General features: G+C 46.8%; 2 protein-coding genes across 3 annotated transcripts in view; both read right to left on the reverse strand.

Moving 5' to 3' along the window:
• The window catches only part of SLC26A8 (solute carrier family 26 member 8), a 3,386,895-nt gene that overhangs the window by 1,982,791 nt on the left and 1,376,400 nt on the right, over nt 1-27,704 (reverse strand). The gene's annotated exons all lie outside the window — the stretch shown is intronic.
• Nucleotides 1-27,704, reverse strand: part of LOC147712558 (uncharacterized) — a 65,485-nt gene that overhangs the window by 21,134 nt on the left and 16,647 nt on the right. The window contains exon 2 of one of the 2 annotated variants that reach the window (XM_086923259.1): nt 6,840-6,990. The exons of the other annotated variant lie outside the window; for it this stretch is intronic. The gene's annotated coding sequence lies outside the window, so the exon portion shown is untranslated. The remainder of the gene's footprint in view (nt 1-6,839; nt 6,991-27,704) is intronic. 2 annotated transcript variants of the gene reach the window in all.

A 27,704-nucleotide genomic window follows, 5' to 3' on the forward strand; every position in this document is an offset into this window, starting at 1 on the left:
CTGCAGCCCCTGGGCTAGGTAACTTCGGCATTTCGGTGCCCCAGCATGGCCTCACTATCCAAGGGTCAGGATCCACTTTCGTTTTCTCCCTACCAGGTCGGGTTCGCCCGAGAACACTAACTTTACAATTCCTAGCTACCATAGACTTTGTCCCGCATCTCGCGTGAGAGTGCACACACTGCACCCGAGTCCCCTGGGTCTCCTAGAAGTAATCTAACGATTCTATAGTCAAGTCCTAGCGATTCCAAAGGCTATTAGTACTGTACTTACCTGCTAGTAATTTCGCATTCCACTTTTCAAGTATATGGTTTTCCGTGCCCCTCGGGCATTTGTATATACTGTGCTAACTTAAGTATTTTTGATAAGAGTTTTGTTTTGTGCTTAGTACCCTGTCCTCATAAAGAGTACAGGGCTGTTGTGATTCTTAATAAATAACTGTTTATTTTCATAACACTTGTGTGGTGTCCTTTCACTTGGTGTTCAAGGGGTATGTGTGTGGTATAACAGCTGGCTTAACACGCCCTCTCGAGTCTTTAGCCTTAGACTGCTCGTATCCACGCTACTAGGATAGCTGGTCTATAAGGTTGACTTACAACCAATCATCAATAAGGGTTGCTGGACTGATACATAGTGTTCACTAGAATAGTGAGCACTGCATATCAGGCCACCTTCTCACACACCCTCACTACCTCCTCCACAAGTACCTGCAGCTCCATGCTGCTGAACTTTATTTTCCTCTTTATTTCTGCCTTCTGACTTTCACTGCTGATTGCCATTGTTCAGTTGGTAAAGTTTAAAAAAAACTCTCCCTGCTGCTCTGTGACTCTGCTCAGCTCAGACTGCCTCTCCAGAACCTTCTAATTAGTTGCAGCTGCCTGGGTAGCCACTTCATGGTAGGGAGGGGGAGGGTGGTAGCACCTGATTGGTTGTTTTCTTAAGTTTCACTTTTGCTTGCTCTCCGATTCGGAATTTACCAAATCGGTATTTACCAAATCAGTATTTACCGATTTGGTATTTCCCATTCATTCCTATGGGCCTTTTGGCCCATAGGAATGAATGGGAAATACCGATTCGGTAAATACCGATTCGGTAAATACCGAAAGTCCGATACCGATTTTTACCGAATCAGTAAAAAATACAGATTTTTTACCTACATCTGATTTACCGATTCATAAATACCATTTTGGTAAAATTCGGTATTTGTGAATCGGTAAATCTGATTTACCTACATCTGGCCCCAAGTACCATATGATTTTGAAGCGACGCGAGTCTCGTGGCCTGAAGCTCCACCGTCAAATTAATTAATATGCCAGCTGTGGTATTTATAACTATTTCAACTACCTGAGATAGGCTCCTTACTTCTTTGCTAGTGATGATGGGCCCGCAAATAGGAAATACTCCTTTGACTATATCAATAAAGAGCTGTTCAGGAGTATCGGTTTGATCTACCTCGGATGTATCCAATTCCCTTTTATCTCGTATCACAGGCAAACTTTGTCCATCTAACATATGGTCCTTATGATAATTAGAGGGGGCTATGTAGACAGGTGGATTCAGAAAGGATAAGTAACAATGACCTGTCCATCCTCGTGGAAACCAAGTGTAGGCATTTGCACCACAGACAAAATACACATTTGGAGGGGTTAACAGTGGAGGGCTACTAAAAGTGCGTAGTCGATATATATAATTAGAACGGCTATCCCCCACTGAAATGCGTCCAGTACCCTCTACACAAAAGGCGGAAGTGCTATTCAGTATGGGCACCGGGATAGCTCTATCATCAGTAACATTCCGATCCTGAAATTGCTGGAAATACTGAGTGAAATTAAATTCTGCAAAATCGAGGATCTTTTCAGCCAAGTCACCTTCTCATATTCTGTATATAGATTCATGCAGGCATTTGGGTCTAGCAATCCTTCCCCCTCATTCCCCTGTGCATCTAAACACTGGTGTACCTCTATATAGGCCAGAATCATTTCATAATCACGCTCAGAGTATCAAGATGAATCTACAGCGTAGAGGAGGTACATCATGGACAGTAATTTGAACCAGGCCTCACAACTTCCCAAAAAAGATAAAGGTAATGAAATAAAAAGGTCATGTCTATGCATTACCGAGGGCAACAAACCACAAACCCAACAATTTGTCGTATTGGTAGCACTATGAGTTTGATGCAACAGCTCTACAAATACATTATTAACATAAGTCTGACAATGCCTTTCCTTATGAGGGGCTAGCGTAAGGAAATAATGCTCAGTTGGGGGAGTGGAAGTTCCTAATACAGTATGCATAGGGTGATGAAATTCTATATATAAAAACACATTCATTATTATAAGGAAAAAAACAGCAATGGTGATTACGAAAGTGATTTTCACACGTGTTGTCCAAGATGAAAACATTGATACTCAAGTAGGCATGTATCGAGGAGCAAGGGGGCGTTTCTCCTCAGGAATAAAACAACCAAAGGGATACATTTTTTAACAACAAGTCCAACCTATACTAAGGGCCACAGTCCAACCTGCCAGAGGATTCTTCTTTCCTGTGTCCTTTAGAGCTACCAGACAGCTCCTGAGGCGGAAGCCGGGAGGAACGCTTAGCGTTTTTTAAACTTTGTGAATCCTGTTTCCTGTTAATAATTGTTTTTACCTGTTGTAGCATTTTCCTCTGGGCACTCCCCCTTCTTCAACTCGACAGTAATCACCCCGCGCAGCCAACGTAAACGCTGCCGCGGGCACTTACTCATTCTTGCCGCTATCAGCCTGATAACGAGGCCACGCCCACTATCCTGAGGCCACGCCCACTGGTAACATATAAGTCGCGCTAATAGTGACAGCTTGCATTCAGTCTACCAGACAGCTCCTGAGGCGGAAGCCGGGAGGAACGCTTAGCGTTTTTTAAACTTTGTGAATCCTGTTATTAATTGTTTTTACCTGTTGCAGCACTTTCCTCTGGGCACTCCCCCTCCTTCAACTCGACAGTAATCACCCCGCGCAGCCGACGTAAACGCTGCCGCGGGTACTAACTCATTCTTGCCGCCATCAGCCTGATAACGCAGCCATGCTCACTATCCTGAGGCCTCGTCCTCTAACCGGAAGCCACACCCACCCCCTTCGCCCCTTAAGGATGTGCCTCAGTCGGACGCGCGCTGCGGGCGCGCCGCCAGCGTGCCAAAGGCAAGCCCGCCTGCGCCCGTCCGCGCCAGACCGAGCCCTTAGCCCAGGACCTCTGCAACTCCAACACCATGTCCATTGAGGTACACCCAAGAAACCCTCCTCCAACTCGGGAACATCTTACCCACTCCTTGCCGCCACATTATCTCTTTAGAGGTAGGACAATCCTGTTGCCCGATTTCCCCATACAGGCTGACACCACGAATCCCCCCGAAAACATGATGGATTAAGATGGCTTTACTCAATTGCAGGTCCCTCCCGAAATACTGAGCAGAAATAGATCTGCTTTTGCTGGAATTTGAACTCGGGGTTCTTTTTCTCACTGAAACTTGGATCAATTCCACTTCAGACCCTGACATAGTTCAAACACTCCCCCCAGGTTACCTAATCAAACATCAGGACAGACTCTCCGGGATAGGGGGCGGAATCGCGATTATTTACAGAAATAACCTGTCCTGTCACTTCAAGGACAGCCTAATTCGGGACTGTGAAAATGTCAGTTTTTCCATCCACTTATCCCGGTCAAATACCCTCTCGGGAATCCTCGTTTATCGCCCTCCAGGACAGCAAAGTCTTTTTTGCGAATCCCTAGTGGAAACGACCTCCTCTCTTGCCTGTCTATCCCCCAACTTTACGGTCTTAGGAGACCTAAATCTCCATTTCGATGACCCGTCAAACAAAATAGCGGAGGACCTTAAGGACGATCTAGCCTCCCTTAACATGCACTTAAAATGCAATCAGTCCACCCACTCTAAGGGCCACTTGCTGGACCCCATATTCACCAACCTCCCGAGCCTAGTAGTGAACGAACCCCTTCCCATCCCTTGGTCAGACCACCACTTAATCCCTTTTAAGCTCCAACTCGCAAACGAAGCTCAGGACAGACCACCTCCCCAAGCACCATCCCGCCCATGGCAAAAACTCGACACGGCAATTTGGACCCACGAACTAGCCTCCACTACACCTGAGCTTGACCCAGATCCCTCCAGAGCAGAAGCCAAACTCCGCTCCTGGATCGAACAATCCCTTGACGCAATCATCCCCTCAAACCCCTTCCCAGTAAAAAGGGGACTTTTAAATCCCCCTGGTTCACCCCAGAACTACGTGAACTTAGAAAAAGGTGTAAAAAGCTCGAGCGCCTTTGGAGAAAGGACTGGGCTAACAAAAGTAAAAATGAATACAGGTCAGCCATGAAGGAGTACAAAACCTGTATAAAAAACACCAAGGCTACATTATTCGAGGGAAAAATACTAGCTGCAGGTAACTCCGCCAAAGAAACCTACAGTATTGTTCATCTTCTGACGAAAACCCCGGAACCACTGCCCATATCAGATCCATCTGGCACTAGATGCAATCAGCTAGCTGAGTTTTTCTCAACAAAAATCAACAATATCCTAAAAACCCTCCCCACCCACAGCACCTCCCCACACCCCCCGACGCCTCTCACTTGTCCGGAGGCTCCATGTCTCGAGGCATTCTCCCAGGTGTCCACAGAACTGTTTCTGACCACCCTTCATACAGTGAAGAGTGGGGCTCCCACAGACCCAGCACCCATGAGCAAATTAAAACTGGTCGCTTCTACTGTCTCCTCCCCCTTACCAACCTTATCAATGCGTCTTTTGCTCAAGGCATCGTTCCAACCAACTGGAAAAAAGCCACAGTCTGTGCGATTCTCAAAAAGCCCCACCTCGATCCCACTGACCTGTCTAACTTTAGACCTATCTCCCTCCTCCCGGCCATCAGCAAAGTGGCCGAGAAAATTGTCAATCAACAACTCTCCCTCTTCTTAGAATCTAACAACCTTCTCCGCCAATCCCAGACAGGGTTTAGACCAGGACCGCACACATAGCCGTGGTCGAAGAGGCAAGAACCATCCTAGATGTGGGAGGATCAGTGTCAGTGATCCTCCTAGACGTGAGCACCGCCTTCGACACGGTGAATCATACCATCCTTATCCACCGTCTTAGCATGGCAGGAATCTCCGGTACCGCCCAGTCTTGGATCAAATCCTTCCTAGAAGGCAGAACCTTCCAGGTGACCGACGGCTCAGCTAATTCCAGAGCTCTCTCCCTCCAGTGTGGGGTCCCCCAGGGCTCCTCCCTGAGCCCCACACTTTTTAACGTATACATGTCTCCCCTCAAAGACATCGTAACTCCATTCGGCATAAAAACTGTTATGTACGCCGACGATACCCAGCTGGTCGTCTCTATAAACCAGTCGACCAAATGCCTGGACAACTTGTCATCCTGCCTCCAGAACATCTCTTAATGGATGTGCGATTCTCGTCTGAAACTTAACGGAGAGAAATCTGAGATCCTTCTTTTGGGGGACCCACGCAGACTCCCACCTTCCCTCACCTGGCCACCTTGCATGGGATCACCCCCTACCCCCAAGACTGAAGTTAAGAGCCTTGGTATCTGGATGGACCAGAGCCTCAACTTTAAAGTCCAGGCGAGAAAAAATGCCGGCACATGCTTTGGCCTCATACAGATAGCTCGAAAAATCCTCCAATTAATCCCCTTTCAGTCCAGGAAACTGCTAATGTAGGGTCTAGTTAATTCTAGACTGGACTACAGAAATGCCTTATATTTAGGTGCTCCCTCATCGGTCATCAAGAGACAGCAATGTGCCCAAAACGCCGCTGCCAGACTCCTGACCGGGACCAAATCCAGATGCTCTGCCAAGCCTGCCCTCAGATCATTACACTGGCTCCAGATCCAGGAAAGGATCACCTTTAAAACCCTCTGCATCTCACATAAAATACTTCAAGGCAGAGGCCCGCCTATCCTGAGATCTCTCATCAAACCACATCACTCCAACAGACAGCTTAGATCAGACTCCCTCTCCCTGGCCAGTGTCCCCTGAATAAGAAAGGCCCGCTCAGGGGGGGCGACTGTTCTCATATAATGCTCCAAAGCTGTGGAATTCCCTTCCACTCCCCATCCGAAGAGAAACCAACCTACTGGCCTTCCGTAGGCGATTAAAAAATTGGCTCTTCCCATAAAACTCTCCCCACAACTTCTTCCCTCTGATCGCTGCAGGTTGATTGTCAGCACTGGGACGCCCCAGGGTAGCTATGTGCTTTACAAATCTGAAATCAAAATCAAATCACAGGCAGGCTCCTATCGTTCATCAAAGAAAAACAGATCTGTGTTACAATGCTGTAAAAAGTTGCAACCTGGGCCCTTTCTCTAGTTTCTTAGTCTTTCGTTCTGAACAGAGCAACACAATGTTTCAGCTCTCAACGTGTTCAGTCCACTGCCTTGCTCAGTACCCCCAAGTCTCTCCCTATCTCCTGCCGTTGTTATCAGGGGTACAGCGTTGTTTTCTGGACCACAGGTTGTAGCGAACATGACCAGGTAACTCCTGATCAACAAACAAAGCAGGTAAAATGGCGAACGTGATGTCTGATTTATCCTGAACTTGTGTATCAGCAGGGACAACCGATTCTGGGGCCAATTTCACTATTGGTAGCGAGACCCCTCTCATGCCTGATGCTCCTTAATCTTGCCTTTTCTCAATTTCTTGGGCGTCCGAAAAAGGAACCATACAAGGAGCTCTTTCACTCTCCTGGGTCAAGATCCCTTCTGGAGTTGGTTGATCAAAAGGAAGCGGGAAAGGTACTTTCTTGAGATGGGAAACATGTATCAAGTGTTTCCGTCCATTCACCTTCACCGCAGTCCGAGTGGCCAGTTGAATTTGGACTGGTTCGGTCCACCTGGGCTCCAGTCTAGATTTTCGCTGATCGTTTTTCACCCTCACCCATTGGCTCCAAACGATGTCCGGGACCCTCCGGCAGGGGCTGCAGTGTATCTGACACCTGTTGATGGATAGAACGAAGGTCTTTAGTCAAGGCATACAGGTAATCTGTCATCATTGGGTAATCAATTTCTCTAAAGTTCCTAGGTCATGGAACGCCCCAAATATTAGCTGGCCACCCAAAAATGACTTCATAGGGTGACAATCCTGACCGGGAATGAGGGGCGACACTCAAAGACATTAAAGCTAATAAAGCGTCGGGCCACTTCAACCCGGTGTTTCCTGAATTTAGGCCATTTTCAATTTCAAACTCTCATTATATTTGTAAACCAACCCTGCAGACGGGGGATGCCTGGCAGCATGGAATTTCTGTTTGATGTGTAATCCATTATAGATATGCCTGATAAGATCTGCATTAAAGTGTTTCCCGTTATCTGATCAAATTACTCTAGGTAATCTATATCTTGGGAAGTACTCCTTAATCAAGGCTTTGGCCGTTGCTAGGGCTGTGTTTTCCTTAGTGGGGTAAGCTTCCACCGTTTACTAAAAGCGCAGACCACCACCAGAACATATTTCAAATTGTTCACTCTTTGTAACTGTATGTAATCCATCTGAAGTACTTCAAAAAGGTAAGGATGGCGGTGCAAAATTTCCACCAAGGACAGATTCCAGCCCTCCCGGGTTATGTTGTAAACAAACCATACAATGTTGAACCAAATGTGCCACAGTTTTAGCAATATTAGGGTTATTCCATACTGGGTCTAACAAAGAGCAAATACCCTGCGCTCCAACATGCACTGTTCCATGAGCCATAACTACTACAGCATTAACAAATGCATTGGGAAGCATCCACTTTTGTTTCTCACTTAAGTCAATCCAACAACCATTGTCATCCAACCTCCCCACCTCGGTTTCCCAATGAAACAGTTCAGCAGGAGTAGCCTCTTTCTGTTTCTCTCAGACACTTTCCATTGTGTTTTCAAATATGTCAGACTCCTCAATCCATCTAGCCGAGCTTACATACATGGGAGACATTTTGGATCCATCCGTCTCCTTAGCCGTTTGATCAGCAAAAGCATTCCCCTCTCCTACAGTATCCACTATTGCCTTATGTGCACTGCACTTCACAATTGCAACCTTTTAGGGCAGTGTCAAAGCAGTTAGCAACCTTAAGATCAAAGGGCCATGTTGTATTCGCTGGCCATGTGAGGGGCCGTATGAGGTGAGAAATCCCCTTTCTGCCCACAGTTTGCCAAAGCTATGAGCCACGCAAAAGGCGTATTGGCTGTAAGTATAAATGTTTACTTCCAATCCTTCACTTAACTCACAGGCTCGTAGCAGCGCTATTAGCTCAGCTGCTTGGGCAGAATGATAGGGAACTCGAGAAGCGTCAACTATGGTGCGAAGAGTAGTGATTACATAGGCAGCTGTCGTTGTGCCATCTGGTAACTTGAAAAAAGAGTAAACAAGAAAGGTCGCTGTACTGTTCCTACTGGGAAGTATTTATCTGGCATGACCGCAGATGTTAAGGTAACATCCTGGGGCATCCATTTTGTTGGATGGAATGGCCTCACACACCCCGAAGGATGTCATGCTTCATCATCGGCAGTTGCTCCTCGTCGGGGAGGCGGTGCAATCCCCGACGGGCTCACCTCAAGAGGGGCTCTTTAGCGGAGATCTTTTTCCAACTGCCTTTTGGTGAGTGGGGGTGTGTGGACTGGACTAGAAGTGATGGTGTGTGGGATTAAAATGTAGCAAGGGGTACCTGAATTCTATTTATTCTGGGGGTCCCCTGGTTACAGTTAAAAAGGTGGTTAGGCTCACTAGGTGGTCAGCAGGTTAGGTCAAGTGACCCTAGTTGAGGCTAAAGGTGATGGTGGTCGACATGTTTCACGCTGTGGGTCTATTCACCCGCGATTCATCAGGACCGTGTTAGAGTGATGTGGCACACATGCAAGTGTAACGTGTGTCTAGTGTTACCTCTGTGTAGAGCTCCTATGCCTGGACATTTAAGGAGAAAAAGGAAAACACATTAGTTGTCGTTCTATGCATGTTTGGTAGTTGCAGTCGAATGCCAGAAAATTATTATCATGATCATAAAACATGCCTCTACAATGTGAGCAAGCATGCCTTGCAACCGGGTCTGTGTGTAACACGTGCGCAGTGACAAGCACACACAGCAGTTGTTGAATCTGTGAGGGGGGAGGTGAAGGAATTGTGGCTAAAAACAATGGTTTGAAATTAAACTAATAGAGAAAACTTTAAACCTATTACCAAAAGAGGTGTGGTTCTTATTGCAGCGTTTTATGAGGGTTTGGCTGTTCTAATATCAGTAAGCAGGTGGGTTCACTGTCGCACCCTTCATAGTGACGTGCACCTAGAAACAAACCAGACCAAAGTACATACTGTGCCTAGGAACGGTACATTAATTAGCTTGCACACATGACCCACTCACCTGAAGGTTAAGGACTACCTGCCACATGAGGGGTCGGCGGGATTAAGACATCGGGGGAGAGCCCAAGGAGTATGCTAGGTGTAACAACAAACAACAAGGTACCAGGGTTTGAGAAGTCGTTAGGAGTAAAAGCCCGTTATTTGTAAGCAGCATGGAGCTGCCCCGGTGTACCCCCTAGTCGCGTGGGGCTTACCTCTATCCTTCCGTGTCCATGTGGTATGACCTACCCTTCTCCGCCGAGCTCGAGTAGATGTGGGAGCTCGGCGGTAGGGGAAATATATAGCGCGTTAATTGGGTCTGTGGAATCTGGCGTGTCTCCGCCTTCTGGTTAATGTCACGTGATCGAGGCGCATATTGGAGCGGCCATCTTAGAGTGGTGCTTTAACACGCATAGCGCAATACAAGGATCCTATTGTAATAGTGCAGGCATTGTGATTAGTAATTCAATTTTAGGCTGTTGGATTATTCCGCTAAGGCCGTTGTCAATAACTTATTACCAGATGTGTAGTGATGTTATGTGACCCGTTTGGTAGGCATGTGTATTGATTCGTCCTACAGAGCGGTCACGTGGTCGGAGATCTCAGTATGGCGGCCATCTTGAGTAGGTCAATTGGTGTATGTGGTGCTAAATGTGCAAGCAGGCACCAGTATCATGTATTGTGGTGGTAAGGGTGCAAGGATGATGGATTATACATCTAGTCATGTAGGGCACGTCACATGGTGTGTGACTTCGCGACGTATCTGGTGTTGTAGTGGCACGTGGGACTTATGTATAAGTCAGGATGGAAGTTACAGTTATCGAGTGGAGAGGGTGGCCCTGGTATCTTATAGCGAGTGCCATGGGATGTCCTCGTTAAGGCCGCGTTTGTCTGTGGACAGTCTATGGATCCATCTTTGTTCCTTCCGGAACAGGGCATTGCTTGGGCAGTTAGGGCTGGCCTCAAGTATTACCCACTTGAGGGAGTCTTCGTCATGGTTTTGTTCCACAAAATGTTTGCACATCTTGGTATGCGTTTTTTTGCAACGGAAGTTGCTCCGATGTTCGATGATTCTTGTTTTCACCGGTCGGGAAGTCATCCCAATGTAAAGGAGATCACAGGGACATTTGAGGAGATAGATACAATGCGGTGTATTGCAATTTGTATGGTGTCTAATCTCCCATTTGAAATTCTCCGAGAGTTGGATCGTTTTCACTGTCATGGTGTATTTACAGACACCACACATGCCGCAAGGGAAATGACCCGTGACTGGGGGTAGGTGCCAGAGTGTCTGTTGGGTATCCTTCCTAATATTCTTGGGTCTGGTACTGATGAGGATGTCCTTCAGGTTTTTGGACCTCTTGAACGCAAACCTAGGTTCTTCTAGTGTCAACTCCCCAGTATTGAGAATTCCCCAGTGGTGTTTAATGGTACCCCTAATTTTAGACGCAACTGCAGCAAGATATCCGACTACAAAAAAGAGTCAGAAATTCTATCTAGGAACCTGCTAGACAGGGGTTACCCCAGAGGCGAGGTACTGAAAGCCAGAAAACGTGCCAGGAACAATAACAGGGAGGCACTTCTAGAAAGACGTGAGAGACCCTTGGCCGAGAATCAACCCATCACTTGTGTCACTACATACACCCCTCTGTCCTCTAAAATTAGGGGTACCATTAAACACCACTGGGGAATTCTCAATACTGGGGAGTTGACACTAGAAGAACCTAGGTTTGCGTTCAAGAGGTCCAAAAACCTGAAGGACATCCTCATCAGTACCAGACCCAAGAATATTAGGAAGGATACCCAACAGACACTCTGGCACCTACCCCCAGTCACGGGTCATTTCCCTTGCGGCATGTGTGGTGTCTGTAAATACACCATGACAGTGAAAACGATCCAACTCTCGGAGAATTTCAAATGGGAGATTAGACACCATACAAATTGCAATACACCGCATTGTATCTATCTCCTCAAATGTCCCTGTGATCTCCTTTACATTGGGATGACTTCCCGACCGGTGAAAACAAGAATCATCGAACATCGGAGCAACTTCCGTTGCAAAAAAACGCATACCAAGATGTGCAAACATTTTGTGGAACAAAACCATGACGAAGACTCCCTCAAGTGGGTAATACTTGAGGCCAGCCCTAACTGCCCAAGCAATGCCCTGTTCCGGAAGGAACAAAGATGGATCCATAGACTGTCCACAGACAAACGCGGCCTTAACGAGGACATCCCATGGCACTCGCTATAAGATACCAGGGCCACCCTCTCCACTCGATAACTGTAACTTCCATCCTGACTTATACATAAGTCCCACGTGCCACTACAACACCAGATACGTCGCGAAGTCACACACCATGTGACGTGCCCTACATGACTAGATGTATAATCCATCATCCTTGCACCCTTACCACCACAATACATGATACTGGTGCCTGCTTGCACATTTAGCACCACATACACCAATTGACCTACTCAAGATGGCCGCCATACTGAGATCTCCGACCACGTGACCGCTCTGTAGGACGAATCAATACACATGCCTACCAAACGGGTCACATAACATCACTACACATCTGGTAATAAGTTATTGACAACGGCCTTAGCGGAATAATCCAACAGCCTAAAATTGAATTACTAATCACAATGCCTGCACTATTACAATAGGATCCTTGTATTGCGCTATGCGTGTTAAAGCACCACTCTAAGATGGCCGCTCCAATATGCGCCTCGATCACGTGACATTAACCAGAAGGCGGAGACACGCCAGATTCCACAGACCCAATTAACGCGCTATATATTTCCCCTACCGCCGAGCTCCCACATCTACTCGAGCTCGGCGGAGAAGGGTAGGTCATACCACATGGACACGGAAGGATAGAGGTAAGCCCCACGCGACTAGGGGGTACACCGGGGCAGCTCCATGCTGCTTACAAATAACGGGCTTTTACTCCTAACGACTTCTCAAACCCTGGTACCTTGTTGTTTGTTGTTACACCTAGCATACTCCTTGGGCTCTCCCCCGATGTCTTAATCCCGCCGACCCCTCATGTGGCAGGTAGTCCTTAACCTTCAGGTGAGTGGGTCATGTGTGCAAGCTAATTAATGTACCGTTCCTAGGCACAGTATGTACTTTGGTCTGGTTTGTTTCTAGGTGCACGTCACTATGAAGGGTGCGACAGTGAACCCACCTGCTTACTGATATTAGAACAGCCAAACCCTCATAAAACGCTGCAATAAGAACCACACCTCTTTTGGTAATAGGTTTAAAGTTTTCTCTATTAGTTTAATTTCAAACCATTGTTTTTAGCCACAATTCCTTCACCTCCCCCCTCACAGATTCAACAACTGCTGTGTGTGCTTGTCACTGCGCACGTGTTACACACAGACCGGGTTGCAAGGCATGCTTGCTCACATTGTAGAGGCATGTTTTATGATCATGATAATAATTTTCTGGCATTCGACTGCAACTACCAAACATGCATAGAACGACAACTAATGTGTTTTCCTTTTTCTCCTTAAATGTCCAGGCATAGGAGCTCTACACAGAGGTAACACTAGACACACGTTACACTTGCATGTGTGCCACATCACTCTAACACGGTCCTGATGAATCGCGGGTGAATAGACCCACAGCGTGAAACATGTCGACCACCATCACCTTTAGCCTCAACTAGGGTCACTTGACCTAACCTGCTGACCACCTAGTGAGCCTAACCACCTTTTTAACTGTAACCAGGGGACCCCCAGAATAAATAGAATTCAGGTACCCCTTGCTACATTTTAATCCCACACACCATCACTTCTAGTCCAGTCCACACACCCCCACTCACCAAAAGGCAGTTGGAAAAAGATCTCCGCTAAAGAGCCCCTCTTGAGGTGAGCCCGTCGGGGATTGCACCGCCTCCCCGACGAGGAGCAACTGCCGATGATGAAGCATGACATCCTTCGGGGTGTGTGAGGCCATTCCATCCAACAAAATGGATGCCCCAGGATGTTACCTTAACATCTGCGGTCATGCCAGATAAATACTTCCCAGTAGGAACAGTACAGCGACCTTTCTTGTTTACTCAGTGTTTAACACGGACACAGCTGCTACTGGACCTTCCTCCCATACACACCCCCCCTGGGAGGTAAACAGTGTCCGTTGACCTATGGGTCACCTCTCCAACTCCCTCCTTTTTGATAGAGAACTTGAAAAAAGAGCCATCCACATACAACTCTCCTTGGTGGGCAGATAGGGGCGTGTCTGCGACGTCCACCCGTCCCTTCGTTTTTTCCTCAGTCGGAAGTATACAATAATGTATGTCATTATTTGGTTCATCTGAAGGGAGGGGTAGTAAAGTGGCTGGGTTCAGAGTGGCACATCTTTTGATAGTGATATGGGGAGCGAATAAAGTTAATTCATATCCAGTAAGTCGTGCACTCGTAAGGTGCTGAGTCTTAGTTTTATTCAAGAGGGTGTCCACAAGGTGCGGTACCATTGCTGTGAGGTCGGAATTTAAAACGAGTCCTTCCGACTGTCGGATGGCCACCGCCACTGCGGCAGTAGCCCTCAAACAGCTAGGAAGTGCTCTGGCATCATAATCCTATACTGCCGAAAAATAAGCACAAGGTCTTTGCTTACCACCAAATCCTTGTGTTAACACAGAAAGCGAGCAACCGTCCACCTCATGCACATAGAGCACAAAAGGCTTTTGGTAATCAGGGGTCCCTAAAACAGGGCCTGAACAGAGAGCAGTTTTCAAAGAATCAAAAGCCTCCTGACACTCGTAAGTCCAAGGTAAAGGTTCATGCACATCCTTAGTGGTTAAATACAAAAGAGGTTTAGTAAGAAGAGAAAAATTAGGAATCCACTGGCGACAGTAAGAGGTTATGCCAAGAAATGCACGAACATCATGCTGAGTACGAGGAACAAGCATGTTAGAGATAGTAGACACACGTTCAGGAGGTAGTTTCCTCCCCTCTTTCGACAGTAGATGACCAAGATATGTCACCTCCTGTCGACAATATTGAAACTTAGAAAGGGACACTTTATTACCATGAGTTTCTAAATGCAACAATAATTTAACTGTAGATTCCTTACAACCTTCCTCTGTGTCTGATGCCACCAAAAAATCCTCTACATATTGGAGAAGAACGTTCCCTGCTGGCAAGATTAGTTTGTCTAAAAGTACTTTCAAAGCTTGACTGTAAATACTAGGACTCTCCGTATAGCCTTGAGGGGCGCGACAAAATCTGAAGCTGCGCCCAGATAATGAGAAGCCAAAAATAGGACGGCTGTCAGGATGTATTGGAATGCTAAAAAAAGCATTCTTTAGATCTATAACAGAGAAGAATATGGATGTTTGAGGAATCATAGTAAGAATGGTGGTAATATCTGAAACCACAGGATATTGAGGAACCACCACTTTATTAACTTCGTGCAGATCAACTACAAAGCGATAAGTATCAGCATAGTCATGGCCACTTCCCATAGGGGCCTTTTTCAAAATCAGTAATATAGGGCTGTTACAAATGTTGGAGACCGTTTCTTCTACCACATCCTTATCAATGAGGTCCTGTATTATCGTCAATAATGCCTTTTCACCTGCCGGCGAGATCTTGTACTGTGGGATACGGGGCAAAGGGACATTCAGGGTAATAGAGACTGGCGGAATATTTAAGAGGCCAATGTCAGTATCACCTGTCGCCCATAATGTAGGTGGAATGACAGCCAGCTCAGGAGGGAGGGGTTCCTCTTTAGCAAGACTCTGCTGAGTGTGCTGGTCAGGCGGTTGAATAGTTATATACACTCCATCAGGGGAACAAAATATCTTTGCGTGCAATTTCTTTAGCAGGTCCAACCCTAATAAATTTTCCCCACAATGTGAAGTTAGCAAAAATGGGAAATCCACCGTGACTGGACCTATGGTAAGCGGGAGAGGCTTAGATATGGGGCTCACCACCGGGATACCAGAAAACCCGACTGAAATATTGTTTTGCCCGGAGAGAACAGCCCCTGGGACCAGTAAATGAGCAATCAAACTATTCATTGCACCTGTGTCTACTAGAAAATCCTCAACAGTTCCCATTAATTGTCCTTTAACATAAGGCCCTTTCTGATCGACGGGTACTGCTACTATGCCCCTGCTCTGTCCGTGGCTGTCCTATGCATAGTAATACACATCTGACCCTCCCGTTCCACAATCTTCATTATAGTACTGTCTCCCTTTTGCTTTATCAAAACAATTTCCTACTATCTCACCTCGCGTCACTTCTTCTCTTCTCATGTCGCTCCGGTCAATTCTTCCTCTTCCTCTCCCTCTGCCTCCTACAGCTGCATTTTGTGCTAAAAGGAAAGGACACTGCGCTCGCCAATGTCCTTCCTGTTTACAATAAGCACATTGGTTTGGTCCCAAAGCAACAGCTGGACCTCCTCCCCGTCCTACTCCCACCCCACTTGGAACAAACCCCCTTCCCACTGCGTCTCTACCCCGTCCTCTGACTACTTGCTATAATAACACTTGAGTCTTAAGATCTTTCGTCTTCTTGTCAGATTTATCTTTACTCTCATTTTCTCTGTGCTCCTAATATTGGGCCATACTTAAAATAACAGAGGGAGTAGAGGTGGTCCAAGTGCTTTCGGCTGCCTGGAGCCGAGCAGATATTTTGGGCAACAAATTAGTCACAAACCGATTCACGAATAATCTTACCCCACCTTCCACAGATAAATCTTGTCCACTGAAATCAGTAAACACCCCTTCGAATCTAGTAAAGAAATCTGATACACTCTCATCCTTCTTTTGTTTGCAAGCAGTTAGTTTATCCCAATCCACCTTTCTGGGTGGAATTAAAGAGTGCATATATATGTGATAATCCGACCCGGCAACAATAACATTTCCTGTCTTAGTTTGTCTCTGGGTTTCCAGTCTTTAGCCCAGTCTTTAATTTGTTCCCAAGTTCCTCCCAATTCGTTAACATGAGGATGATCATGCACCTGCCGCCACACATCGACAGGCACCAACAACCAGAAAAATAATTCAATATCAGCTAAAGTCATCACGGCAGATGAAGCGGCCTCAGTGACTTCCTTATAGTAAGTGGTGGGATTTTTCCGAGGGTCAGGTAACTAGGATTTCAGGGAGAGAACCTTGCTTCTCTTCCACGGGGTATAAACCCATTGTTCTTGAAATCGAGCTTCGACACGAGCTTGAACAACTTGATTAGCATTGTCTCTGACCTCAGGAATTTTAGGGTGATAGATCGGATGCACTTTCCGCATGGGATGTTGAGTATCCCAATTCGGGCATTTAGTAAACAACCTTTCTCGATACTTCATTATAGTCACCAAATTTCCATATACATCTTCTAAACCTAATTCAAATGTGTGTGCCCGGTCCACAATGTCGTATAAGACCTGCGGGGCTCTTCCGTCTGCGAAACATTGCTCCCATAGGGAAATTAAGCGGTTAGCCATAGTCTCTAAAGCATATTGCTGCATAATTGGCTCATAATCCTGCATGGTCCCCCATATATATGTAATTGTGTAAATGACATTCCGCACCCATTGAGATGCTTGATCTATCACCATCTGTTTTTCCTTTGCACCTACTGTGTTGCGGGTATACAGCCGTCGGGCGCCCAGAGTCCCTGAGGCATGGGAGGGGGTCGAATCAATCACTGCAGGAGTCGACGTGGCTGACAGGGAAGGCCAGGCCGAGGCCGGTGAAGCTAAAGTCACCTGGGACATAAGGGGGGAATAATAATGTAGCCGTGGCTAGTACAGGGGAAACAGGAGTAAAGGTTGGCCCCATGGGCATGGAAGCCGTAGCTTGTGAAATGGGCGGGGCGGGGGCATTTACAAGCGGTATCGCAGGGTACACTCGTTGCGGAGCATAAGGAGGAGGGGGGCGCACATTCAATAAGTCTTCAATTTCATCCTCTGGCTCAGTCCGAGCCGTATAACTTTTATCCACCTGTAACCTAAACTGCCTGTCTATACATTCAATGTTTTTCTCAGTTTGTTCCCTATCATAGGCTACAGCCTTCTGGGTTATGGTCGGACCATTTTTCACTTTAAGTAATTTTTCTTCCCTTATGCGACGACGCTTCGCCTCTTTCTGCCACAGCTTTAAAGAATCGAACATTCCCTGCAGGATTCTTTTGGCAAATAATCAATCCTGTAAATACTGTATCTTTTTCTCATCGAATGATCCGGCTAACGGCCATTCCAATTCCACATTGTCCTTTGTATACTTGTGCCATAAATTACTAAACAGAATAGGCGTAAGGCCATGTTTTACGTACATATCAAAATGTGGGCTGCCCTCTGGCGGGGCAGGCTGGCTTTCATCTAACCGTCCGCTCTTCCAGCAACATCCAAAACACATTTTACTAAAACACAACATTTTGTTTATCGATGATACACCCTTCTCACACACTTTCAAACATGGCCATATTCACTCAGATTCACTCTTTTGTCTGACAGGATTTGTCTCACAACGAAAGAAAAACGAACAGAACATACAATATTTTATAGTGACATGTCTTTTCCAGATCCAAACAACCAAAGAACAGGGCCCGTCGACTCCCATTCGTGGAGAACTCATATATTTCCAACTACCAGACCAACAGATACCAAGACAGGTAGTCCTGAGACTACCAAGAGGCCTTCAGACAGGAAATAACCACAGACCGGCCTACAGACCATCCCAAGGTCTCCATGGTTCACCTTCAGGACTATTCTGACTAAACCTGCATCCTTAGAGCCACTTCAGATGTGTCCAGAAGGCTACCCAGTTGCAACCATGGGCCTTTCCGAGAACAGTCCGGCCGGGTGCGCACCACCCGTGCCACACCAAGGCGTCTGATCGAAAACCTCTATTATTCACCAAACAAGTCAGTGGAGCATCTGCCCGTGTAGCCTCAATGCCACCCCGTCAGACTTCCAAAGTTCTCCGTGGCACACCGACCACCAGCCAAATACAATTAACTGTTTTAAAACGCCACTCAAAAGCGCAATCTAAAGACAACAAATCAGTACACTCACCTGGTGCACACAGGTATGATTGCGTATGCTCCACTGCCCACTCCTGATGACCAACACGGTCAGCACCTGGGTTTCGCCCGTAGGACTCCGGCGAGAAGTCACTAGCAGCTGGGGCTCTCTGATCGCGAGAGCGGAGTTCAGCCAGACTCATTAGTAAGTCCACCCCCTCGACCAGAGTACCCCTTCATGAGTCCTTTCTCGCCCGTGTTACGGGAGGACGACCCCAAACGTGGAGTCCGACCAGAGTCGCCAACTGACGTAATTCAAAAATAATCTACGGAGCTATACCTACCAATAGCCCCTCATTATCATATTACCAATCATCAGTCAGTTGGCAGTGAAGAAAAGTCAATTGTTTATTAACACAAAATACTCTATAGAGGAGCCCTTCCGACGTCACTCAGCCAGTGCGTGGAGAAGACTGCCGATTCACACTCAATACAGGGCATATATACTTTCATCACATTACATGAGAACACCGTATATGGAAAATTACTGGTAGGCACAGTGGTTAAAAGGTAAGACCTTATATGGCACACAAAGCTCAATTAGAAGTCTGGTTCTGCTATTATTGGGGAGGGTCAAGAGGGGTGACTCCCTTTCGTCTTGGTGCCTGGGAGGACAAGTACGGCGCCGCTAGGAATGCGCTTATCACCTCTGAAACAAGATGCGACCTTGGGTCTCAGAGAAAGAAAGAATAGTAGGTATTCAGCTGTCTGTATAGTTCAACTAGCAGGGCTTACTCACCTGCCAGGAAGAGGGAGGCACGTGACCATGGTTCGAGTCTAATACATGCATAAAACAAAATGGAGTCTATTGAGATCGTAGTCAGCATACACAAGAGATGTGAGGTGGGAAACACAAGAAGTTTCTACATTGATGTAACTAATTAGTGTGTTCTATAGTATACTGGTAAATATAGATACATCATGATAACACAAACGAATAGGATAAATGTATAAAATCGATTCCATCCCTCAACTAACCTGCTAAGATTCCTAGAATCAAAGTGTTCTTCCCTGCCTCTGTACTCTTTATTGTTGTCACCTCTCCTTCTTCACTTCTAGGACTTCACTTTCAAGGACCAACTGCTCCATTTTCAACTTGACTTTGGCCTTCTCAAGTTTTAACAGATTGTACCCCCTATCTAGGATGGGCTCATCTAAATCTGTATGGGTGGCCCCAGCAACTGATGCTGAGGAGAGTGAGGATGAGGATCAGGACAAGGAAGCATCCTTCTCCTACGAACACTGTATACCAACCCAGGGGGAGTGAAAGTAGGCCTACTGTCATGACCTCCTCCAGTACCATCAGTACCCCCCTCTACCGGTGTAGGAATGCCCAGAGGATCCTCTTTAGACTCCTCCTGGCCATGCCCATTGACAGAGTCAGCAGCACTGTGTACCTCTTGCTCTTATCTTGTAAAGTTGTCCCCCTCACCAATGCCTTCCTCCTTCAGTGACCCTCCAGGATTCTGGAGGTCATCTTGAAAGAATAACTCCAGTAACTCCATAAGAAAAGACCTAGTGTTACCCAGGGTTACTACCTGTCTTGAGCCTCCTAGCCTTACACAGGGTAGGTTCATGGAACCTAAGGGCACTGTACCCAGACACCTGAATCTGACTAGCTTCCCCAATAGACAACATGGTACCAGTATAGTGTGTGTACCCTACCCTGGTAATCTAAACTCCCCAGCGGTTGGAGAAAGGGCTACGCTAGACCCTTGATGCTTAACCTAAAAGTTTAGCAAAATCTTACCTATCAAGTATAGTCTATCTACCAAAGGTAATAGTAGCTTCTTGAGATAAAGTGGTAAAGGAATGCAAGACTTTATCCCAACTGCTGCACCAGCAATGTAGGAGGCTGGCTCAGTATATAGTGTCCAGGCAAACCTTGGTGATAGTATTTAGGTCCCTGATAACCAAAGCTTTCAAGGGTTGTCTTGGAGAGCAGCTAAGGCTTATTTATGAGGGTGTAAAATGGATGCATTTACTACATAGTCAGTCAGCAAGTTTTCACACAAGAAAAAACCACATGAGCACTTATAAAAATATTGTAGTATTTATTTACACAGCCCTAATAACTAACTTCGTATATCGCCTACCCAGAGCTCCTGGAATACTTCAATAAAAGGTAAGTAGCATATAAAAACACTAGGGGCCTACCTGGGGGCCAAACCATGGGCTTAGAAGTTGGTATGTGAAGTTGGTACTGTTAGACCTGGCAGCCTTGGCGTGGGTTTCCCTTGTATTTTTTGCCTTGGCCTCCTGTGTTTTACTATGTGTTGGACTTCGTTTTTGCTAGTCTAGATGCTTTGGGCACTTTGACACTGCTGTTCAGTGACAAAGTGCAAGTACTCCTGCAGTAAATTGTTGTCATGTATTAATGTGTCCACAATTGGCTTATTTAATTTACTGCTAAGTCCCTAGTACAGTGCACCAGGTGTGCCCAGGGCCTGTAAATCAAATGCTGCTAGATGCAACACGGATGGTGCCACCCACACAAACAGCCTTGCAAAAGGGTCTCAGGCCTGCCATTGCAGTGTCTGTGTGCAGTCTAGTACTGGAATGTCGAACTGGCAAGTGCACCCACTTGCCATGCCATAATCTTCCCTTGTCTTTCATGTAAGTCACCCCTAAGGTAGGCCCAAGGTACCCCTGTGAGCAGGGTGCAGTGTATGTGAAGGGTTGCACAAGTCCTGATATGTGTGTGGCATATCCTGATAATGAAATACTGTCAAATTTGTTTTTCACTACTGAAAGGCTATCTGTCCCATCTTGTAAGTGTAACTGCCCATGGGAACACAATGCGAAAATAGAGTTTAGTATGCCTGAACTCAGAATGTAAAGATGCATCTTTTAGTAAGGATGATTTTTACATCCTGGTTTTGAAAATACCACTTTTAGAAAGTAGATATTTTCTTGCTTAGCCATCCAGTGTGCCTCTGCTAGGTTTGTAGAGTGACTGTCTAGTTTTGGAGTGACGGGCTGGTGATGTACATTCTGTACAGACAGCCACTTGGGTTGGTGTGAGGTATGTCCTGCCTTTCCAGCGTGAGTCAGGGCTGGGCTGAATAGACCTGGGCTGCATTCAGAGTAGGGGGAGGAGATGTCTTTCATGACTGAATGGACCTGGTCTGCCCTGAACAATGCTGTCCCGACCTCCTGCCAGGAAGCTGGGCCAGAGAGGCCAGAACAGTTTTTTGCTGAGCACAGACACTCTCTGCCTCCAGAGAACAAAGGATTTTGTATTATAAAAAGTGGGGCCCAGACCCATGAAGTTTAGATCACTTTTGGAATTCAAGATGAATCTCTACCAAGGGGAAGAGCTGGGAGAAGCTGGAGGAGAAGTACTGCCTATTTGATGTGTGCTGTCTGTGGTTGGTCTGCAGTAGCTGTTTCTGCCAAGGAGAGGAACTGTATGTGTATCCTTCTTGAGAAAGTATCCCCAAGGTCTTGAGGTAGAGTTTGCCCCCTGTTCAAGAAGTTTCAGGAACAGCAAAGACATTACTATCCTTCTGTACACTGTCTCTGGAACCGCTGGTTTCAGTCGCCACAGAAAAAAAGAGCAACCGACGATGTCACCCAGTCGTTGCTTGTTCCGTGTCTTAAGGCACTGCAGAAGGCACTGCATCCTTGGTCTCACCGACACCGCTGGGCAACCATCACTGAGTCATTGCTTGCACCATGTCCTGTGGGCAACGCACTCCGCACCGCCTCACTTCACTCTGCCGAATATAGAGAGGGTCTGTCGCCGGCACCGTGACCTGCCAGCACTGCATTGAGCACTGCATCACTCCACATCATAAGCCTTGGCCTCACTGACGCGGTTGGATGAATATCACCAAGCCGCTGCCTGCACCGTGCAATGAGGGCACTGCACTCTGCACTGCTTTAACTTCACATCCCAACTGCGACGGTTGCCCAGACCGGCCCGCACCAACATGTTGACCGCAACGAGAAAGGTACTGTCTACAAGACTGTTGACGCTTCAGCTGACCCATACCAATGCGGTAAGCTGGAACTTTTAGACTCTGTAGTTTTCAGCATCGCTGTAGCCCTGGACGGAGATATTGACTCAGAAGAACTGGGTTTGTCAGCTATTCTTGCAAATTGAAGGTTATCTTGCAAAGTAACAATTTTTTTACATTATTGTATGTTGGATTTTTGTCGTATTTGGTCTTGTTGGCTTAGGTAAAGTTTTGCTTATTTTTCTAAACTGCATGGTGTCCATTTGTAGTGTTTTCACTGTGTTACTGTATGCATGCACAAATGCTTTACACCCTGCCTCTGAGATAAGCCTGTCTGCTCATGCCAAGCTACTAAGGGGGTAAGCAGGGGTTATTTTAGAAGTGTATCTGTCAGGACCCGTCTACGCGCCTGCATTACTGTGTCAAGAGGATGACATAACAGTAATTGTAAATCGGGCGCCGAACAAACTACATTACCCAGAAGTCTCGGGTGAGGCTACTTTAGTTCCTGTGACACGCTTCCTGTTGCGTGTTATTCCGTTTCCTAATGCAGAGAGGAGGAAGGAGGTTCGTTTCAGGTGTCCCTCTTCACCGCGAAGGAAGCTGCCAAGGCGAAGGGTTCCGCCTTCAGGTAGGAGCGGTTCCCCGCCCTTCCGAGACCGCCATTGAGCGGAGCGCTGTGGGGGCTCCCACGCGTTGCCGTGTCTGTAGCGCGCAGTGAAGGAACTGCGGCGCCTGGTATTCTGATTTCAAGACTACAGCGGAGCGCAGTGGTTTTCCGCTACTCGCTGCCGTTTGATAAGCTGATCGCACTTTTGTTTATTTAGTGTGTTGATTGTTTTGGACTTAAGAGCGGAGCGTAGTGGTGTAAGGAGCCACGCGCTGCCGTCTTTTCTGGCAATTACATTTTGGTTCTTACTACCTTGGGTAGGTGGTGCACGGTGGCAACAGCGGCTCCGTGTATTCAGTACAAGCGCTTGTAAGGTTGGAACTATTGATTACTGTAACGCTTGCGGAGCACAGTGGTGGTCGCAACTGCGTGTTGCCGAACAAGCAAATATTCATGTCTTGAGAAGGTTGTGCTCTTACAGTGTCAGACGTTCTTTTACTGTTCAACAACATGCTATGATTGTGGAATTCTTATTTCTCGTGCCTGTGATTCCTTCAGAGACTTCGTGTGAAACTACCAAGCAGAGCGGTGTGCTGTGGTTTTTGCTTCCCACGCATTACCGTATCTGTTGGTCAACACTACAGTTTCTAAACATTATTTCCCCTGTGTTCAGTTATTCTTTTGAACCAGCTTCCTCCAGACCTCCTTATTTCGGATAGCTTAAGTTCTTAATAAGGTATAAGGAAGGGCCATTCTGGTTCATTTGTGTGGGCTTCATGTATGAGATTGATTCTTAACCTATGCATATTCCCTATAGGGCTCAAGCGTATATCATCAGAGGGGGAATCAGAGAACACCATTTTACCAAGTTCTGCTTTATCTCACAGGTACCTAGTTTCAGGGGGTAATAGCTGGATATTGGTTGTGTTGGTTGTATGGTGTTCTTACCTCTGTATGTTCTGTCGTTTCAGGTACTTCCCTTTCCCAGCAGACCCCTTCCTTCCCTTCCCTGTTTATTATTTTGCATTTACCCCTCGCCTAATGGCTCAAATCCTCTGTTGATATTAATCAGAGTGTTTGTAACGTTTGGAGGTGGGCTTTATATTCACCATCCGGATCCTGTGGAGCGTACCTGACAGAATAACACGCCCACGAAATTAGCTACACCCGATCCGGGTGGGGACTATATGGCTACCTTAGAGGATGTGTTTCAGGCCTTGGTGTTGGTGCAACAGGAACTTGTTGCTTCCAAGGCCGAGGCCACTGCTCTGAAAGAAAAGGTGGATAGGCTAAGTAGGAACCCCTTCGATGCCTCTACCTCACAAATCCAGGTTACTGTACCGCCTCCCATCCCCCTTGCCAGTCCAGAAAGATATTCAGGGGATACAGCCAAAACACAGGTATTCCTGACACAAGTCTTGATGCATTTCTCGTGCAAGCCGGCCTCCTTCCCTACCAACCACTCCAGAGTGGCCTTTGCCATTTCCTATTTAATTGGGGATGCGGCTAATTGGGCAGTTCCATTGGTCCACAATGATGACCCTGTGTTAAACAACTGGAATGCGTTTAGGGCGGAATTTGAACGCGTGTTTGATCGACGAGCCACTACCTTTAGTGCAGACAGAGAACTACTTACGCTAAGACAAGGAAAAAGAGATTTGATATCCTATCTGACGGATTTCAATAGGCTGATAGCTGAAACGGCTTGGCCGGAGGAAAAGAGAATGTCCCTTTTTTATCAGGGATTAAGGGACGGGCTTAAGGACATCATAGCTCAGATAGACCCTCAGCCAGCTACCTGCAAAGACATGATTAACCTGACCTTACGTCTGGATGGTAGAATGAGTGACAGAGGGGGTGACAGGAGACGTTGGGATCGGGGGTATTCTGGGTCCGACTCCAGTCCACGTAGGGCGCTAACGTCCACTGAGTCAAGTTCCGAACCTATGGAGTTAGGGGCCGTCAAAACCCCTTTGTCCAAAGAAGAGAAGGAACATCGTCGAGCCTTGGGTCTGTGTCTTTATTGCGGGAAAAAGGGCCACTATGTTAGGGACTGCCCTACTAAACCCAAGATGAGTGGAGTATGGAATCGCAACAAAAGGCTAGCCATTACTGCTGTAAGGGGATCTAAGGAAGAAGAAGTAAAGGTAGACACTGCTCTAGAAACCAGGGCCCCCCAGTATCAGATCCCATCGTTATCTGTGCTGACGCTGCTAGAAACAGAAACTCACATACTCCTTCCCATGTGTCTGGAGAGTCAGTCACAGAGCCATCAGGTGAGAGTGATGATTGACTCAGGAGCCACTGGGAATTTTATTGATAGCGGGTTGGTGACTGCTCTGTCCTTAGTGCGAGTGCCAAGAGACATTCCTGAGGACGTACTAACAGTGGATGGGAAGCCATTGAAGTCAGGAAAAATCACGGAACATACAGACACGCTAGTGTTGTCCGTGGAAATATCAGAAGGTCATCACAGAGAAGAACTGACTTTGAACATAATTGAGGCGCCTCAATACGAGGTTATTTTGGGAATGCCCTGGTTGAGCCACCATAACCCTACGATTGACTGGAGGTCGAAGGAGGTCCGGTTTGAGTCCGAGGAATGCAGAGAGCATGTGGTTTCCTCTTGTGGGACAACCGCTGCTGTGTCTTTTCTACCTTTGATAGTAGCCACTGCTGCTGAGAAACTGGTGGTCTTGCCCCCACAGTATAAGGGCTTTGAGGAGGTATTCAGTGAGAGTATGGCGGAACAACTGCCTCCTCACCGACCCTACGATTGCCGAATAGACCTAGTTGATGGGGCTACACTACCTTCTTGTCGTGTGTATGCACTCTCGGTTCCTGAGACAGCGCACTTGAGGGAATACCTCGACCACTATGTGGAAATTGGGTTTATCCGCCCCTCGAGATCCCCGGCAGCCTCTCCTTTGTTTTTTATCAAAAAAGCCAATGGGGAGTTGAGAGCGTGTGTCGATTACAGGGTGTTAAACAAGAATACTGTTAGAAATCGATACCCCTTGCCTCTAATATCAGTTCTGTTGGATCAGGTGAAGGATGCCAGAATATACACTCGGCTTGACTTGAGAGGTGCTTACCACCTGGTCCGGGTAAAGGAAGGCGATGAATGGAAGACGGCCTTCAAGACTCGTTATGGTCTTTTTGAATATACCGTCATGCCGTTTGGGTTGTGTAACGCCCCTGCGGCATTTCAGTATTTCTTGAATGATGTTCTGAAGGAGTTTGTTGACGTTTGTGCGGTTGTCTATATAGATGACATTCTTATTTATTCTGATAACACCTCACAACACCATGCTCAGGTGTCTCAAGTATTGCAGAGACTAGGGGAAAACAGACTGTTTTGCAAACTATCCAAGTGCGAGTTTGATGTGTATGAAGTGGAATTCCTTGGAGTGGTGTTGAGTCATTCGGGTTTGCAGATGTCTGAGAGAAAGGTGAAGGCAGTGCAGGAATGGCCGGTCCCGGCGAGTGTTAATGACGTACAACGATTTCTAGGTTTCTCAAACTACTACCGTAGATTCATAGCTCAGTTCTCTCAGGTGGCTGCCCCTCTGTCTCGATTGTTAAGAAAAGGGGTTCCTTTCCTGTGGACAGATGTTACTGAGGGAGCTTTCCAGACTCTAAAAGCTGCTTTTACTACAGCACCGATTCTGGCCCACCCTAAGCCGGAACATCCTTTCATAGTCGAAGCGGATGCTTCGGATGAAGCTGTAGGGGCTATATTATCACAAAGGAATCACCTCACGGGGCAACTCCATCCAGTAGCCTACCTCTCAAAGAAACTCAGTTTGGCAGAAAAGAACTACACTATAGCGGAGAAGGAACTGCTAGCCATCAAAAAGGCATTTCAGGAATGGCGTCAATATTTGTGGGGGCTGCGTTCCCTGTTACTGTTTTTTCCGATCACCGAAATTTACTGTATATGAAAACAGCACGCAATCTCACTCAGAGACAAATGAGGTGGATGCTGTTTTTCTCCGAGTACGACTTCATAATCACCTTTCGTCCTGGGGCTGACAACAGAAAGGCTGATACCCTATCCAGACAACATCAGGGGGAGGACTCAACAGAAATACCCAGACTTGAGTCCATTGTGGATCCAGACAAGGTTGTGTGTGTGTTACACACGGATTCTTTCTTGGATCGCATCAGCCGAGCAAAGACTCCAGGGGAGTGGGTAGCATGGGCCACCCAGGGAAAAGGTTGCATGATAAAGAAAGGCCTTCCTTTTCAAAACACCAAACTGTTTCTCCCAGATGATGCTACAAAAAAGACTGCTTTTGACTGGTGTCACGATTCTCAGTTGGCAGGACACCAAGGGGTGTGTAAAACCGTGCAGCTGATGCAGAGGTATTTCTGGTGGGATACAGTCAAGAAAGATGTGGTAGCTTGGATGAGATCGTGTAGCGAATGTGCCATGGCCAAACATGAGACTGGGAAAAGGAAAGGATTGTTGATTCCACTACCGACTCCTAAAAAACCGTGGCAGACCATTAGCCTAGATTTTGTCACCGGGTGACCTCCGGATCAAGGGATGACCGCAATCTTAGTTGTGATTGATAGTCTTACCAAATTGGGTCATTTTGTTCCCTGCGTGAATCTGCCTACGGCAGGACAGACAGCACAACTACTGTTGTCCAACATCATTAGGCTACACAGGATACCCGAGGTCATCATTTCAGATAGGGGTCCACAGTTCATCGCCAGATT

The sequence above is a fragment of the Lissotriton vulgaris genome, chromosome 5 (genome assembly GCF_964263255.1).
Source record: "Lissotriton vulgaris chromosome 5, aLisVul1.2, whole genome shotgun sequence".
Taxonomy (NCBI): Eukaryota; Metazoa; Chordata; class Amphibia; order Caudata; family Salamandridae; genus Lissotriton; species Lissotriton vulgaris.